Source organism: Delphinus delphis, chromosome X (assembly GCF_949987515.2).
Source record: "Delphinus delphis chromosome X, mDelDel1.2, whole genome shotgun sequence".
Taxonomy (NCBI): Eukaryota; Metazoa; Chordata; class Mammalia; order Artiodactyla; family Delphinidae; genus Delphinus; species Delphinus delphis.
The window spans coordinates 103101626-103117128 of record NC_082704.1 but is presented as its reverse complement, the minus strand read 5'-3'; the positions used below and the strand labels follow the sequence as shown (position 1 = coordinate 103117128).

At 47.6% G+C, this 15503-nt stretch overlaps 1 pseudogene; it reads left to right on the top strand.

Annotated features, from left to right (window-relative positions):
* The first annotated feature begins 10975 nt into the window (after positions 1-10975).
* On the top strand, positions 10976-12396 carry LOC132418286 (melanoma-associated antigen B4-like; annotated as a pseudogene).
* The last annotated feature ends 3107 nt before the right edge of the window (positions 12397-15503 follow it).

Here is a 15503-nt window from a genome sequence, read left to right as displayed (position 1 = left end):
GCACAGGCTTTAGTAGTTGTGGCGCACGGGCTTAGTTGCTCCGTGGCATGTGGGATCTTCCCAGGCCAGGGCTCAAACCTGTGTCCCCTGCATTGGCAGGTGGATTCTTAACCACTGCGCCACCAGGGAAGCCCCTCATTTTTATTTTAAATTAAAGAAATGTGCATTTGAATTAACAGTAACTGCTCCCAAGACACAGTAAATTAAAAATGTCAAAGTTTTGTTTTGTTTTTTTTCACTAAGGCTTCATTAAAAAAATGGGGGAAGAGAAGAAAAGGGATGTTCAGATAAAGTGGAATAGCTAAAAGCACAGCTAAGCATTGTGTTCAGTGGGCTTGAATAGCACAATTTTCATTGGGACAACAGAGAATAGAATATAATAGGATAATTTACATTAACATGCTTATTGTCAAGTACATCCTCTCTGAGGATTTTACAACACCTACTCTATCTCTTTTCCTACCACTATTGTCATTTTATACCCTAAGAGCCAACACTAGCTTGTGATCCATTGAGGGACAAGTCTGTTACTTTGGGTCAATGAATAGCCACAAGGTAGCACTGAACCTCTGTGACCCAAAGCTGTGACAGATATGTACAAATAAATCAATAAAATATTCCTCTGGTTAAAACTACTACCTTCCATTTCATAAGACTTATCCATTTCCTACAAATGTAATCTAACTCAATACAAATATTTAACAGTTATTTGAAGGGTGAGATAATTTCCTTCGTATAGACTGTCAAATCAGTTTTTAGACTAAAAATAAAAAACAAAGAAAAGTGTAGCTAACTGTTCACTGTCTCCCTGATTCTATGCTTTTTGTTACCATGCCAGATAACATTTCCTTTTGCATATTCATTGTGCAATGAGACGCTTCCAAGGGCCCAGAGCATTCTATTATATCTTGGTGAACACATTTTATATATGTTAATGGAAAATTTTGCAGCCATAACCCAATAATGATGAGAATTGTAATAATTCTGCCACTCTGCCAAAGTAATCTCATTTAGGAGAATACTCTTCTGAAAAAACTACTTAAATAATAGACACAAAGTAATATGGGATCCAGAAAGGCAAAAACACAAAGTCCCAGGATAGGAAAGAGTCATTTAGACCCTCTCGTTAGAAATTCCTAAAGCAGCAAGCAACTACAGATAGGCAGAGTTTCTTTCTCTTCTCTTCTCTCATCCTCCTCCCCTCCATTACACCTCCTCCTCCTCCTCTCTGTTTCTCCCCCATACTCTCTCTCTGAAGGAAAATAATAGTCAGCATACTGAACTCCTGAGCAGCTCTGGCCCTAGGCAGAACTGTAAAACTGGAGAGGATTATGCGTCATTTCTACTGACATCTTCAGTTTTTCTGTGCTATCCATCCATCCTAGTACCCAGCATCCCCCTGCTACCCACCGTACCCTGGGCTTAATCCTGCCATCTTACTCACTGTTGTTGAAACTACTGCTACAGCACCTACCAGTTCCTCAGGGTCTCTCTCATTTATATTAACTCATAGGAAGATATTATGGAGTCATCCCCACTAGTGGCACATTAATTTTTAGATGCTCTATTAAAGACAATGATTCAAATGAATAAATTTCTAAAGCTGAACTGAAACAAGAAATGATGCAGACTGGGGACAGAAAGGTTGGATCAGATTTCTAATCCAGTTGTTTACCGTGAACACTGTATATACATTTCCTTAATCACATGATGCAGGAAAGTTACCTACTCAAAATTTGATCTCTGAAAGTAAAAGTAGCTAGTGGAGAGAAAATTGATGTGAAAAAGATCATTCTTGTTTACTAACATAAAATAGCATAAAAAAGGGGCAGGATATTCATGCAAAGATATTTTGCCCTGGAGAGAGATGCAAAGAAGTGGCATGTTCCAACTGCAAAAATAAATGTCCAGGTAAATTACTTGGGGGGACTCCTGTGAGAGATAAACTCTACTTTTAAAATAAAACAAGAGATCTACAAGATGGCGGAAGAGTAAGATGTGGAGATCACCTTCCTCTCCACAAATACATCAGAAATACATCTACATTTGGCACAACTCCTACAGGACACCTACTGAATGCTGGCAGAAGACCTCAGACTTCCCAAAAGGCAAAAAACTCCCCACCTACCTGGGTAGGGCAGAAGAAAAAAGAAAAAACAGACAAAAGAATAGGGATGGGACCTGCACCAGTGGGAGGCAGCTGTGAAGGAGGAAAGGTTTCCACACACTAGGAAGCCCCTTCGCGGGCGGAGATGGCAGGTGGCAGAGGGGAAGCTTTGGAGCCACGGAGGAGAGCGCAGCAACAGGGACGCAGAGGGCGAAGCGGAGAGATTCCCGCACAAAGAATCGGTGCCGGCCAGCACTCACCAGCCCGAGAGGCTTGTCTGCTCACTTGCTGGGGCGGATGGCATCTGGGAGCTGAGGCTCCGGCTTCGGAGGTCATATCCCAGGGAGAGGACTGGGGTGGCTGCGGGAACACACCCTGAAGGGGGCTAGTGTGCCACAGCTGGCCAAGAGGGAGTCCGGGGAAAAGTCTGGACCTGCCTAAGAGGCAAGAGACCATTGTTTCGGGGTGCACAAGGAGAGAGAATTCAGAGCACTGCCTACACAAGCTTCAGAGACAGGCGCGAGCTGCAGCTATCAGTTCCGACCCCAGAGACGGGCATGAAATGCTAACGCTGCTGCTGCAGCCACCAAGAAACCTGTGTGCAAGCACAAGTCACTATCCACACCTCCCCTCCCGGGAGCCTGTGCAGCCCGCCACTGCCAGGGTCCCGTGATCTGGGGACAATATTCCCGGGAGGACACACGGCATACCTCACGCTGTTGCAATGTCACCAGCCTCTGCCGGCACAGGTTCGCCCCACATTCCATACGCCTCCCTCCCCCCGGCCTGAGTGAGCCAGAGCCCCGTTGCTCCTTTAACCCTGTCCTGTCTGAGCAAAAAAGAGGTGCCCACAGGTGACCTACACGCAGAGGTGGGGCCAAATCTAAAGCTGAACCCCGGGAGCGGTGGAAACAAAAAAGAGAAAGGGAAATCTCTCCCAGGAGCCTCAGGAGCAGCGGATTAAATCTCCACAATCAACGTGATGTACCCTGCATCTGTGGAATACCTGAATAGACAAAGAATCATCCCAAATTGAGGAGGTGGACTTTGGAAGCAACGATAGATATATATTTTTTCCCTTTCTCTCTTATTTGTGAGTGTGTATGTGTATGCTTATGTGTATGATTTTGTCTGTAGAGCTTTGCTTTTACCATTTGTCCTAGGGTTCTGTCTGTCTGTTTTTTTTCTTTTTATTACTTAAAGAATTTTTTTCTTAATAATTATTTTTTATTTTAATAACTTTATTTTATCTTCTTCTTTCTTTCTTTCTTTCTTTTCTCCCTTTTATTCTGAGCCATGTGGAGGACAGGCTCTTGGTGCTCCAGCCAGGCGTCAGGGCTGTGCCAATGAAGTGAGAGAGCCAAGTTCAGGACACTGGTCCACAAGAGACCTCCCACCTCCACGTTATATCAAATGGCAAAAATCTCCCAGAGATCTCCATCTCAATGCCAAGACCCAGCTCCACTCAACGACCAGCAAGCTACAGTGCTGGACACCCCATGCCAAACAACTAGCAAGACAGGAACACAACCCCATCCATTAGCACAGAGGCTGCCGAAAATCATAGTAAGGCCACAGACACCCCAGAACACACCACCACACGTGGACCTGCCCACCAGAAAGACAAGAGCTAGCCTCATCCACCAGAACACAGGCACTAGTCCCCTCCACCAGGAAGCCTACACAACCCACTGAATCAACCTTAGCCACTGGGCACAGACACCAAAAACAACGGGAAGTACGAACCTGCAGCCTGCGAAAAGGAGACCCCAAACACAGTAAATTAAGCAAAATGAGAAGACAGAGAAACACACAGCAGATGAAGGAGCAAGGAAGAAACCCAGCAGACCTAACAAATGAAGAGGAAATAGGCAGCCTACCTGAAAAAAAATTCAGAATAATGATAGTAAACATGATCCAAAAGCTTGGAAACAGAATGGAGAAAATACAAGAAACGTTTGACAAGGACATGTTTGTTTGACAAGAGCAAACAAACAGTGATGAACAACACAATAAATGAAATTAAAAATTCTCTAGAAGGGATCAATAGCAGAATAACTGAGGCAGAAGAACGGATAAGTGACCTGGAAGATAAAATAGCAGAAATAACTACTGCAGAGCCGAATAAAGAAAAAAGAATGAAAAGAATTGAGGACAGTCTCAGAGACCTCTGGGACAACATTCAACACACCAACATTCGAATTATAGGGGTCCCAGAAGAAGAAGAGGACAAGAAAGGGACTGAGAAAATATTTCAAGAGATTATAATTGAAAGCTTCCCTAATATGGGAAGGGAAATAGATAATCAAGTCCAGGAAGCACAGAGAGTCCCATACAGGATAAATCCAAGGAGAAACACACCAAGACACATACAAATCAAACTATCAAAAATTAAATACAAAGAACAAATACTAAAAGCAGCAAGAGAAAAACAACAAATAACAGATAAGGGAATCCCCAGAAGGTTAAGAGCTTATCTTTCAGCAGAAACTCTGCAAGCCAGAATGGAGTGGCAGGACATATTTAAAGTGATGAAGGAGAAAAACCTACAACCAAGATTACTCTACCCAGCAAGGATCTCATTCAGATTTGATGGAGAAATTAAAACCTTTACAGACAAGCAAAAGCTAAGAGAATTTAGCACCACCAAACCAGCTTTACAACAAATGCTAAAGGAACTACCCTACGCAGGAAACACAAGAGAAGGAAAAGGCCTGCAATAATAAACCCAAAACAATTAAGAAAATGGTAATAGGAACATACATATTGATAATTACCTTAAATGTAAATGGACTAAATGCTCCAACCAGAAGACATAGATTGGCTGAATGGATACAGAAACAAGACCCGTATATATGCTGTCTACAAGAGACCCACTTCGGACCTAGGGACACATACAGACTGAAAGTAAGGGGATGGAAAGAGATATTCCATGCAAATGGAAATCAAAAGAAAACTGGAGTAGCAATTCTCATATCAGACACAATGGACTTTAAAACAAAGACTATTAGAACAGACAAAGAAGGACACTACATAATGATCAAGGGATCAATCCAAGAAGAAGCTATAACAACTGTAAATATTTATGCACCCAACATAGGAGCACCTCAATACTAACTAACTAAGGCAAATACTAACAGCCATAAAAGGGGAAAGTGACAGTAACACAATCATACTAGGGGACTTTAACACCCCACTTTCACCAATGGACAGATCATCCAAAATGAAAATAAATAAGGAAACACAAGCTTTAAATGATACATTAAACAAGATGGACTTAATTGATATTGATAGGACATTCCATCCCAAAACAACAGAATACACATTCTTTTCAAGTGCTCATGGAACATTCTGGAGGATACAGCATATCTTGGGTCACAAATCAAGCCTTGGTAAATTTAAGAAAATTGAAATCGTACCCAGTATCTTTTCCGACCACAACGCTATGAGACTAGGTATCAATTACAGGAAAAAATGTGTAAGAAGTACAAACACATGGAGGCTAAACAACACACTACTTAATAACCAACAGATCACTGAAGAAATCAAAGAGGAAATAAAAAAATACCTAGACACAAATGAGAATGAAACACGATGACCCAAACCCTATGGGATGCAGCAAAAGCAGTTCTAAGAGGGAAGTTTGCAGCAATACAATCCTACCTCAAGAAACAAGAGAAATCTCAAATAAACAACCTAACCTTACAGCTAAAGCAATTAGAGAAAGAAAACAAAAAAAGCCCAAAGTTAGCAGAAGGAAAGAAATCTCAAAGATCATATCAGAAATAAATGAAAAAGAAATGAAAGAAATGATAGCTAAGATCAATAAAATTAACAGTTGGTTCTTCAAGAAGATAAACAAAATTGATAAACCATTAGCCAGACTTTTCAAGAAAAAAAGCGAAAAGACGCAAATCAATAGAATGAGAAATGAAAAAGGGGAAGTAACAACTGACACTGCAGAAATACCAAGGATCATGAGAGATTACTACAAGGAACTCTATGCCAATAAAATGGACAACCTGGAAGAAATGGACAAATTCTTAGAAATGCACAAATTGCGAGACTGAACCAGGAAGAAACAGAAAATATGAACAGACCAATCACAAGCACTGAAATTGAAACTGTGATTAAAAATCTTCCAACAAACAAAAGCCCAGGACCAGATGGCTTCACAGGCGAATTCTATCAAACATTTAGAGAAGAGCTAACACCTATCCTTCTCAAACTCTTCCAAAATATAGCAGAGGGAGGAACACAGAGGGAGGGATTCAATGCAATCCCTATCAAACTACCACTGGCATTTTTCACAGAACGAGAACAAAAAATTTCACAATTTCTATGGAAACACAAAAGACCCCGAATAGCCAAAGTAATCTTGAGAAAGAAAAACGGAGCTGGAGGAATCAGGTTCCCTGACTTTAGACTATACAACAAAGCTACAGTGATCAAGACAGTATGGTACTGGCACAGAATCACAAATATAGATCAATGAAACAGGACAGAAAGTCCAGAGATAAACACACGCACATATGGTCACCTTATTTTTGATAAGGGAGGCAAGAATATACAGTGGAGAAAAGACAGCCCCTTCAATAAGTGGTGCTGGGAAAACTGAACAGCAACATATAAAAGAATGAAATTAGAACACTCCCTAACACCATACACAAAAATAAACTCAAAATGGATTAAAGACCTAAATGTAAGGCCAGACACCATCAAACTCTTAGAGGAAAATATAGGAAAAACACTCTATGACATAAATCACAGCAAGATCCTTTTTCACCCACCTCCTAGAGAAATGGACATAAAAACAGAAATAAACAAATGGGACCTAATGAAACTTAAAATCTTTTGCACAGCAAAGGAAACGATAAACAAGACGAAAAGACAACCCTCAGAATGGGAGAAGTTATTTGCAAATGAAGCAACTGACAAAGGACTAATGTCCAGAACATACAAGCAACTCATGCAGCTCAATATGAAAAAAACAAACAAGCCTATCCAAACATGGGCAGAAAACCTAAATACACATTTCTCCAAAGAACTAAAACAGATTGCCAACAGACACATGAAAGAATGCTCAACATCATTAATCATTAGAGAAATGCAAAAATCAAAACTACAATGCGATATCATCTCACACTGGTCAGAATGGCCATCATCAAAAAGTCTACAAACAGTAAATGCTGGAGAGGGTGTGGAGAAAAGGGAACCCTCTTGCGCTGTTGGTGGGAATGTAAATTGATACAGCCACTATGGAGAACAGGATGGAGGTCCCTTAAAAAACTACAAATAGAACTACCATATGACCCAGCAATCCCACTACTGGGCATATACCCTGAGAAAACCATAATTCAAAAAGAGGCATGTACCACAATGTTCACTGCAGCTCTATTTACAATAGCCAAGACATGGAAGCAACCTAAGTGTCCATCAACAGATGAATGGATAAAGAAGTTGTGGCACATATATACAATGGAATATTACTCAGCCATAAAAAGGAACGAAACTGAGGTATTTGAAGCAAGGTGGATGGACCTAGAAACTGTCATACAGAGTGAAGTAAGTCAGAAAGAGGAAAACAAATACCATATGCTAACACATATATAAGGAATCTTAAAAAAAATTGGTCATGAAAAAACTAGGGGCAAGATGGGGATAAAAATGCAGACCTAGTAGAGAATGGACTTGAGGATACAGGGAGGAGCAAGGGTAAGCTGGGACAAAGTGAGAGAGTGGCATGGACATATATACACTACTAAACATAAAATCGATAGCTAGTGGGAAGCAGCTGCAAAGCACAGGGAGATCAGCTCGGTGCTTTGAGACCACCTAGAGGGGTGGGATAGCGAGGGAGGAAGGGAGGGAGACGCAAGAGGGAAGAGATATGGGGACATATGTATATGTATGACGGATTCACTTTGTTATACAGCAGAAACTAACACACCATTGTAAAGCAATTATACTCCAAAAAAGATGTTAAAAAAAGAAAGAAAATACACCATAGACAAAAGCAACAATATAAAAAATATACCTAGAAAGAAACCATACAAAAATGTATATAATCTACATGGAGGCCACAATAAGAATTTCCTGATTGACTTAGGAAAAAGAAGTCTCAACCAGAATAGTATGTTATGTGTATTCGTGAGACACAGATACTGTAACAATATCTATTTTCCTTAATTCATTTACACACTTAGTACCTTATCCACAGCAGCTGATTACAGTCTAACATGGGCTACTGTTTCCTGTACCCAAAATCAACCATGGAAACATTACAGAAGGAACAAAGAAAAAACATTAACAAAAGCAAAAATACAAAACTAAATAATCCCTGAAAGACAATAAGTCTCCACTGAACTGGAACCTGAGTGTGGGCAGGTAGGGGGATGCCCTGAATTCGAGACAGGTCTGTAGCCTGCAAGAGAGGCAGATGACAGGATTGATTAGAGAAAAGCCTATAACGTTGAGCCCTTGATTCTTCCACTGTGCTCTGGGACCATGAATCTCTACTGCTTCACTGAAGGAATCTGAGGCAGCATTTCAGAGCCCGCATGCCAGGAGCATGGGACACCAAAGATTGGGCTGGATGTGGCAGTATGGTCCACAGGCTGTGAAATAACCATCTGAAACTTTCTTAGTGCATGACAACCGGCCTTTTTAAGTGATCATCTTAATAGACCATCGCACACGGACTAAAAGAGAAAAGCAAGTAACACAGTAGTTGTACAAAAGGACAGAAATTCATTTCTGAACTTTTGGGCAATGCCCCTGCTGTCAACAAAGAGAGACCACAGTGGGAACTGTCAGGCTAAGGCGCCCCTTCACTAACTCCTCTGGGATTCTGTGGGGCATGGCTGGGGACAGGGATGGATTCATACCAGAGAAGGAAGGAATCGCAGGCCCCGCCAGCAGTCAATGTGAGGACCTTGAGTGAGACCTGACGGGCTCCAAACCACAGAAGAGACTCTCGCCTCCTTTCCCCTCAGCTCATCTTACCTGCAGCAGCCATCTCTGGGAAGCTCCAGGCAGAAGAGTCCAGATGAGATGTGCCTGCACTTCACACCAGCAGTCTCAGGGAGTTGATGTCTTTGATGTGAAGCCTTGGCCTCAGGTCAGCAGACGGGAGGTACCCAGCACCTACAGGGAGTCAAGAGAAGACACTGAGAGAGGATTGAGAGCAGCATCCACCACAGAAGAGGGGGCCCCAAAGAGCCCTCACTGTCAGTCTCGGGGGACCCAGGCATGGCTGTGAGGCTCAGGGCCCCAAATACTTCCGCCTGGGGGTGCCGAGAGAAACGAGAGCCAAGCTGCGACGCCTGTTGACTCACCTCAGCAGAGGGAAAAATCCCAGGACTTGCCAAGAGTCAATGAAAGGCCCTCGTGCCAGGCCTGCGGGAAGCTCCCCCGGAACCCCTCCCTGATCCCCCGCCCCGCCCCACCCCGGCCCCAGTCCGCCCCGCCCCGGCCGCAGCCCGCCCCTGCTGTCCTCCTGGACCCCAGATGCGCATGACCGGATGTGACGTCCTCCTAAGCGCGCCGTGGGGGCGAGGACATTGTTCAGAGCTGCCGTCCAGCGAGGGTGAGCCGCGAGAGGAGTGCCACGTCTCGTCAGGTGTCAAGGTGTGAGGTGACCCCAGTTAGAAGTGCGGGGACACGCCCCCGACACCCCCAATCCGCATTCCCTCCAAAAAGAGGCGGCCACACAGGCCCCGCCCACCCCGCCCCTGCTCTCGGCCCCAGAGGCTCGGGCCTGGCTATTAGGCCCAAAGTCCATCCGCTTCCCCAGCGGGGTCTCGGGCAAGGAAGGCCTCGCTCTGAGGCTGGTGGACCCTGGCTCAGCTCAGTACAGGGAGCGCCCCAGGCCCTGTGGCGTGAAGGACGGGACCCTCGTGGGGACCGCAGGGCTCCACACCCCAGAATGGCGGCCACGCGGACCTCGCCCCTGATGTCGGCCTGGGAGCCTCCGGGCAGGTCTGAAGACTGAGGTGCTCCCTCAGTGCGAACGCGGACGGACGGACAGACGCGGGAGGCCCAGGGAGGAGGGGCCTTGTCCTGAGGGGCTGGCCGCAGGTCAGCAGAGGGAGGATTTCCAGGGCACGGGAGGAGTCAGGGCGAGGACCGTCCTCCCCGTCGCAAGGGCACCTCAGAACCCCTCCCCTGTTGTCAGCCGCTTCCTTCTGGCCACACACGGAGGAGGGAGGGCTGCTGTCTGAGAGGGGAGGTGCAGGCCAGCAGAAGGCGCGTCCCTAAGCACTCCCAAGAGTCAGCCCAAGCCCTTGAGTGAGGGCCAGTGGGGCCGCCAGCCACAGGGCCTCGACCTGTCTGCCGCACGCTGCAGGCCTGGTAAAACTCTGCCACGTGCGGCCGCGTGGTCACCCTCACCGCCTCCGAATGGGACGCAAGGAGGTGCCGGCACTGGTGCGAGCAGATGGCCCTCGGGGCAAGAGAGGAGCTCCAGGCTGCACCGGCCGTCCAGGGAGGACCCCGAGTGAGGACTGAGGGAGTCACCCACCCCGAAGAGAAGGGACAAGAGAGATTGTGGCCCGTCCCCTCCTGTCAACCCTTAGACTCCCAAGAAAGGACTGTCAGGCTGAGACTGCCCGTAATTTCCTCTGCCAGGTTCAGGCTGAGACTGCCCGTAATTTCCTCTGCCAGGTCCGAGGGAGGTTAGAGCTTTGTTCTGAAGGGGCAGCCACCAGGCAGCAGAAGGGAGGGTCCCAGGACCCTTCGGTGGTGGGCTGAACGCTCCCTCCTTTCCTCCTCCTGGGTGTCGTGGAAGATGGTGGTGTCAACTTCAGAGCAGCATAGGGGAGGGGGTGGGGGTGGGGGTCTTGGCAACAACTGTCATCCTGACTCTGAATGGGAACCGTGGGGACCTACCTCCCCTGCCAGCCCCCACTGTCACCCCCATACCGCCCAGGCAAGGCTGGCTGGCTGTGGCCCAAGGCTCACTCTACCGTCCTCCACAGGGGTCTCAGGGGACAGGCTGAGCAGGAGAACAGGAGCCCTGTGGGTCCTCGAGCAGTGCCCTCAAGAACCCTGCAGAGGCGGCCTTGGTTAAAGCCAGGGAGGAATCTCCCCGCTGAAGGTGCTCACAGCATCTCTTTGTCCCTCCCCCAGGTGCCCTCGTTGCCTGCCTTCCTGCCCACACTCCCGCCTGCTGGCCCTGACCTGTGTCATCATGCCTCGGCGCCGGAACAAGCGCCATGGCCGCAAGAAACGCCACCAGGCCCGGGGGGAGACTCAGAGTCTCAAGGGTGCCCAGGCCACTGAGGAGGCGGCGGCGGCAGAAGAGGTAGAAGAGTCGCCATCCTCCCCCGCTTCTGTTTCTAGGGGTACTCCCCCGAGCTCCCCTGCTGCTGGCACTCGCCAGGAGCCTCAGGGAGACCCAGCCACGAGCTCTCGTGATGCAGGGGTTTCATGCCCAGGATCTGAAGAGGGTGCCCAGAGCCAAGATGAGAAAAGTGCAGGTACCTGCCAGGCAGCACCTTTCATTCAGAGCAGTTGCAGAGTTTTTCTGATCAGGGAGTCCACAATGTTGGTGCACTTCCTGCTGGAGAAGTACAAGACGAAGGAGCCCATCCCGCAGGCAGCACTGCTGAAGGCTATCAACAGGAAGTACGATAAGCACTTCCCTGAGATCCTCAGCAGAGCCTCTGAGATCATGGAGCTGGTCTTTGGCCTGGAGCTGAAGGAAGTTGACCCCAGCAGTCACTCCTACGCCCTCATCAGCAAGATGGCCCTCCCCAGCGAGGGAAGTCCAAGTGATGAGTCGGGGCTGCCCACATCCGGTCTCCTGATGATTCTCCTGGGCCTGATCTTCACGAAGGGCAACCGTGCCACCGAAGAGGAGATCTGGAAATTCCTCAATGCGTTGGGTTTGTATGCTGGGAGGAGGCACTTGATCTTCGGGGATCCCGGGAGGCTCATCAGCAAAGATTTCGTGCAGCAAAAGTACCTGACATACCGCCAGGTGCCCAACAGCCATCCTCCACGCTATGAGTTCCTGTGGGGCCCGAGAGCCCACGCTGAAACCAGCAAGATGAAAGTGCTGGAGATTTTGGCCAAGATCATCGGTACCGTCCCCAGTGCCTTCGCAGATCGCTATGAGGAGGCTCTGAAAGATGAGGAAGAGAGCGCCGCGGCCAGGGCTGCAGCTGTTGCTGAGGGCAGAGCCCCTTCCAGGGCCAAGGCCCGCAGCTCCTCCCACACGTAGGGAGGGAGGCCGTGGGCAGTTTGCTCACTTTGTTTTGGAAGAGAGCAGTCAAGCTCCTAAATAGTGCAGAGTAGTAGGGATGGAGGGAACAAACTATAGATCTTATTTATCTTCTTGTTTTAAACTAGTAACTTCTATATATTATTGACTGATTTAGGTTTTTCAAATGTTTTTTCTTGTAATAGTGTATTTTCTTAAGAATAGGAATTTGTGAATGACATTGCTTGCATATTTATTGCTGTTTAAAGAGTTCTAAAGTTACAGTTTTGGTATATGTAACAGAAAAACGAACCATCTATATTTTCTGTATGATCCAGAAGTAGAAAACATGGCACTGCAATAGAGATTTTCATGGAAATGTGAAAGGCGACCACAGAAAATATTTAGAAACAAAAAATGGAGAAAACAGAGAGTAAAAGCCATTTAACTCGTGGTTTGCCTTACTTCGTTTAAACTTTCTTTTGGTAGAAATAAAAGATACTTTGATTTACCTCATTTGTGAGTATTTGTTTTTTGCCCTAGTGCACTGCATATTCTCTGCTACCTACTGGATTAAAAATAAACTCTGATGGGAGGGTGGTACTTTGGGGGTTCATAATAATATCATAACTGCCATTCATCAAAAACCCAATATTGCTTAATGAGTATGCCACTGCTTTACATGTAGTACATAACATTCCAACATTCACGCAGGATAGGTTTTAGCAGACTCCCTTTACAGGTGAATAACTTGCAGATGTCTCAAGTTCACAAGACTGATTAAGTGACCTTGCTGGGTCTAGTCCCCTGGTCTGGAATAGTCTAGAGCCTACACTCTTCCACTCCTCCCAGCCTAAGCCAGACCTTACGTCTTTTAATTCATTTTTCTTCTCACCACTCCAAAATGTATCTCATGGGATAAAAGGGGCCCTGTTCCCAAAGCACTGTTTTGGAATACAGTAACAGTAACGCTGAATAAGTGAATGGTATGAATAAAAAAAAATTTTTTTCGGTGACAATGGGGTCTTCTACATATGCAATGTCAGATACCCTGAAAAGATCAGCATCTCCTCATTTACTCTTCAAGTTTCTCAGGGACATAAAAGTCTTGGTTTAAGAGCTGTGTCCTCAGGTCAGGGGAGGGAGGAGTCCCAGCCTCTGATAGTTACTCAAGGTGAGGACCTTAGAACAGAAGGGGGCCCCACAAAGTCTACCCTGCTTTCTCCCTTGTGTGGCCATGCGCAGAGCTGCCTGTCTGAAGGTACCCCTTCTTTTCCTCCGGGGCAAGGGTGGAGAGGTTCTCAGGGAGGTGAGTTCCTTGGTCTTGTGGCAGCATCTCCAATTCTGCCCAAGTAGGAGATCCTAACAGGCCTTAATTTGCTTCAGGGTGAGGACACTGGGTGCTGATGAGTGGACTCCCCATAACAAAGGGGACCACACAGAGGCCCCCGGCAGGAGTAGCCAGAGAATAGGTCTCTTATCTCCCCTTCTGGTGTCTCAGGAAGGTGAAAGCCTTGGCCTGAGGCTGGCAGACAGACAGTAGGGAGGGTGGAGTCCCATATGCTACCTGAAGTCAAGGTAAGAAACCTGAGTTAGGACTGAGGGGCCACCGACTCCAGAAGAGTGGGGCCTTGTAAAGTCCTGCTCCTCAGAAGACCCCAACAGCTTTGGACAGATCTGGTTCATCCTGACTTCCAATTCAGAATTCCCAAGAAGGTAATGCCTTTGTGCTGAGGAGCACAGCTTCAGGGGAGTGGAGGGTGGAGTCCTGGGTCTGGTCAGGCATCACGATGAGGACCCTGAATGAGGAGCAAGAGGACCACTCACTCCGGAACAGAGGAGAATGCAGAGTCCCGCCCCTGAGGTCAGCCCCAGGAGGCCCAGGACAAAGCTTTCTGGCTGACCTGCCCCCTCTTTCCACTGGGGGTGGTCTCGGGGAGGCGAGGGCCTTGGTCTATGGGGAACAGCCTCACTCAGTAGAGACTGGAAATCTAGTGACTCTAAATGAGGATAAAGGGACTCCACCTAGAGCAGAGCCCTGCCACTGGATACCTCCCCTTGGCAAATCCAGGAATGTTGGCATGGTGCGCCCCACGCCTTTCCTTTTAGAGCGTCTCAGGTAGATGAGGCACTTGGTCCCAGGGGCCAGCCTCAGGGGAGCACAGGGAGGAATTCCAGGTCATGCCAAGAGTCGAGCAGAGGACCATGAGGACTGAGGGAACCACCCAAGTCATAAAAGCGGGGACGCCACAGAATCCCTCCCTTACTGTCGGCCATGAGTGACCACAGGCAGTCATGCCCACGTGAGGCAACCCTCACATCCTCCTAGGTGGTCTCGGGGAAGTAAAGGCTGTAGTATGAGAGCACAGGCCTCTCTAGGTCACGGGAAGAGCCAGCGTAAGGACTCCGAGTGAGGACCAAGGGGAACGCCCAACCGAAAAGAGACAGGAACAAACGCATAGCCCCACCACCCTTTCGGCCCGGGGAAGCCCCAGGCAGGGGTGGTTCCATGTGTCACCCACTTGCCTCCGGCTCTGGAGGACTCAGGTCGGTAGACGGAAGAGTCCCAGATCCTGACAGAGTGAGGACTATTGAGGTCACAAACCCCAGAAGAGCGGAGCCCGGGGAATCTTGCCCTCTGTGTTAGTCCTCAGAAGCCCCACAGAAATAGCTGTGGCTACACGTGGCCTACTCTGACTTCTACTTCTGGGGACTCAGGGTGGTGAGGACTTTGCTCCGAGGCTGGTGACTCAGCACAGGGGAAATTTCCAGGTTGTGCTAGGAGTTGGCGTGAGGACCTAAGGCTGGAGTGGAGCATGAAAACCATAACAATGGGGGCAGCACATCATCTCTCCCCTGCTGTCAGTCCTGGGAGACGCCTGGAGAGATGTCAGGCCGAGCAGAGGCAACCCTTAACTCCTCCCAGGGTGACAGAGAAGTGGGGACAGTAATAGGTGAAGAGAGGGAGAAATATAGGTCTTCCCAGGAGTCAAACTGAGGAAGAGCCTGAGTGAGGACCGGCGCGGCCAAGCATAACAAGGCCTGGATCTGTGGGCCCCAGCTTCCTGCCTTCAGAGACCACAGGTAGACGTGGGACATCAGGCTACCCTCACTTTCTTCTGTTGGCTCTCAGAGAGCAGTGGGCCTTTCTATGAGCACATGTCCTCAGGTAAAGAGACAGGAGCCACAGGC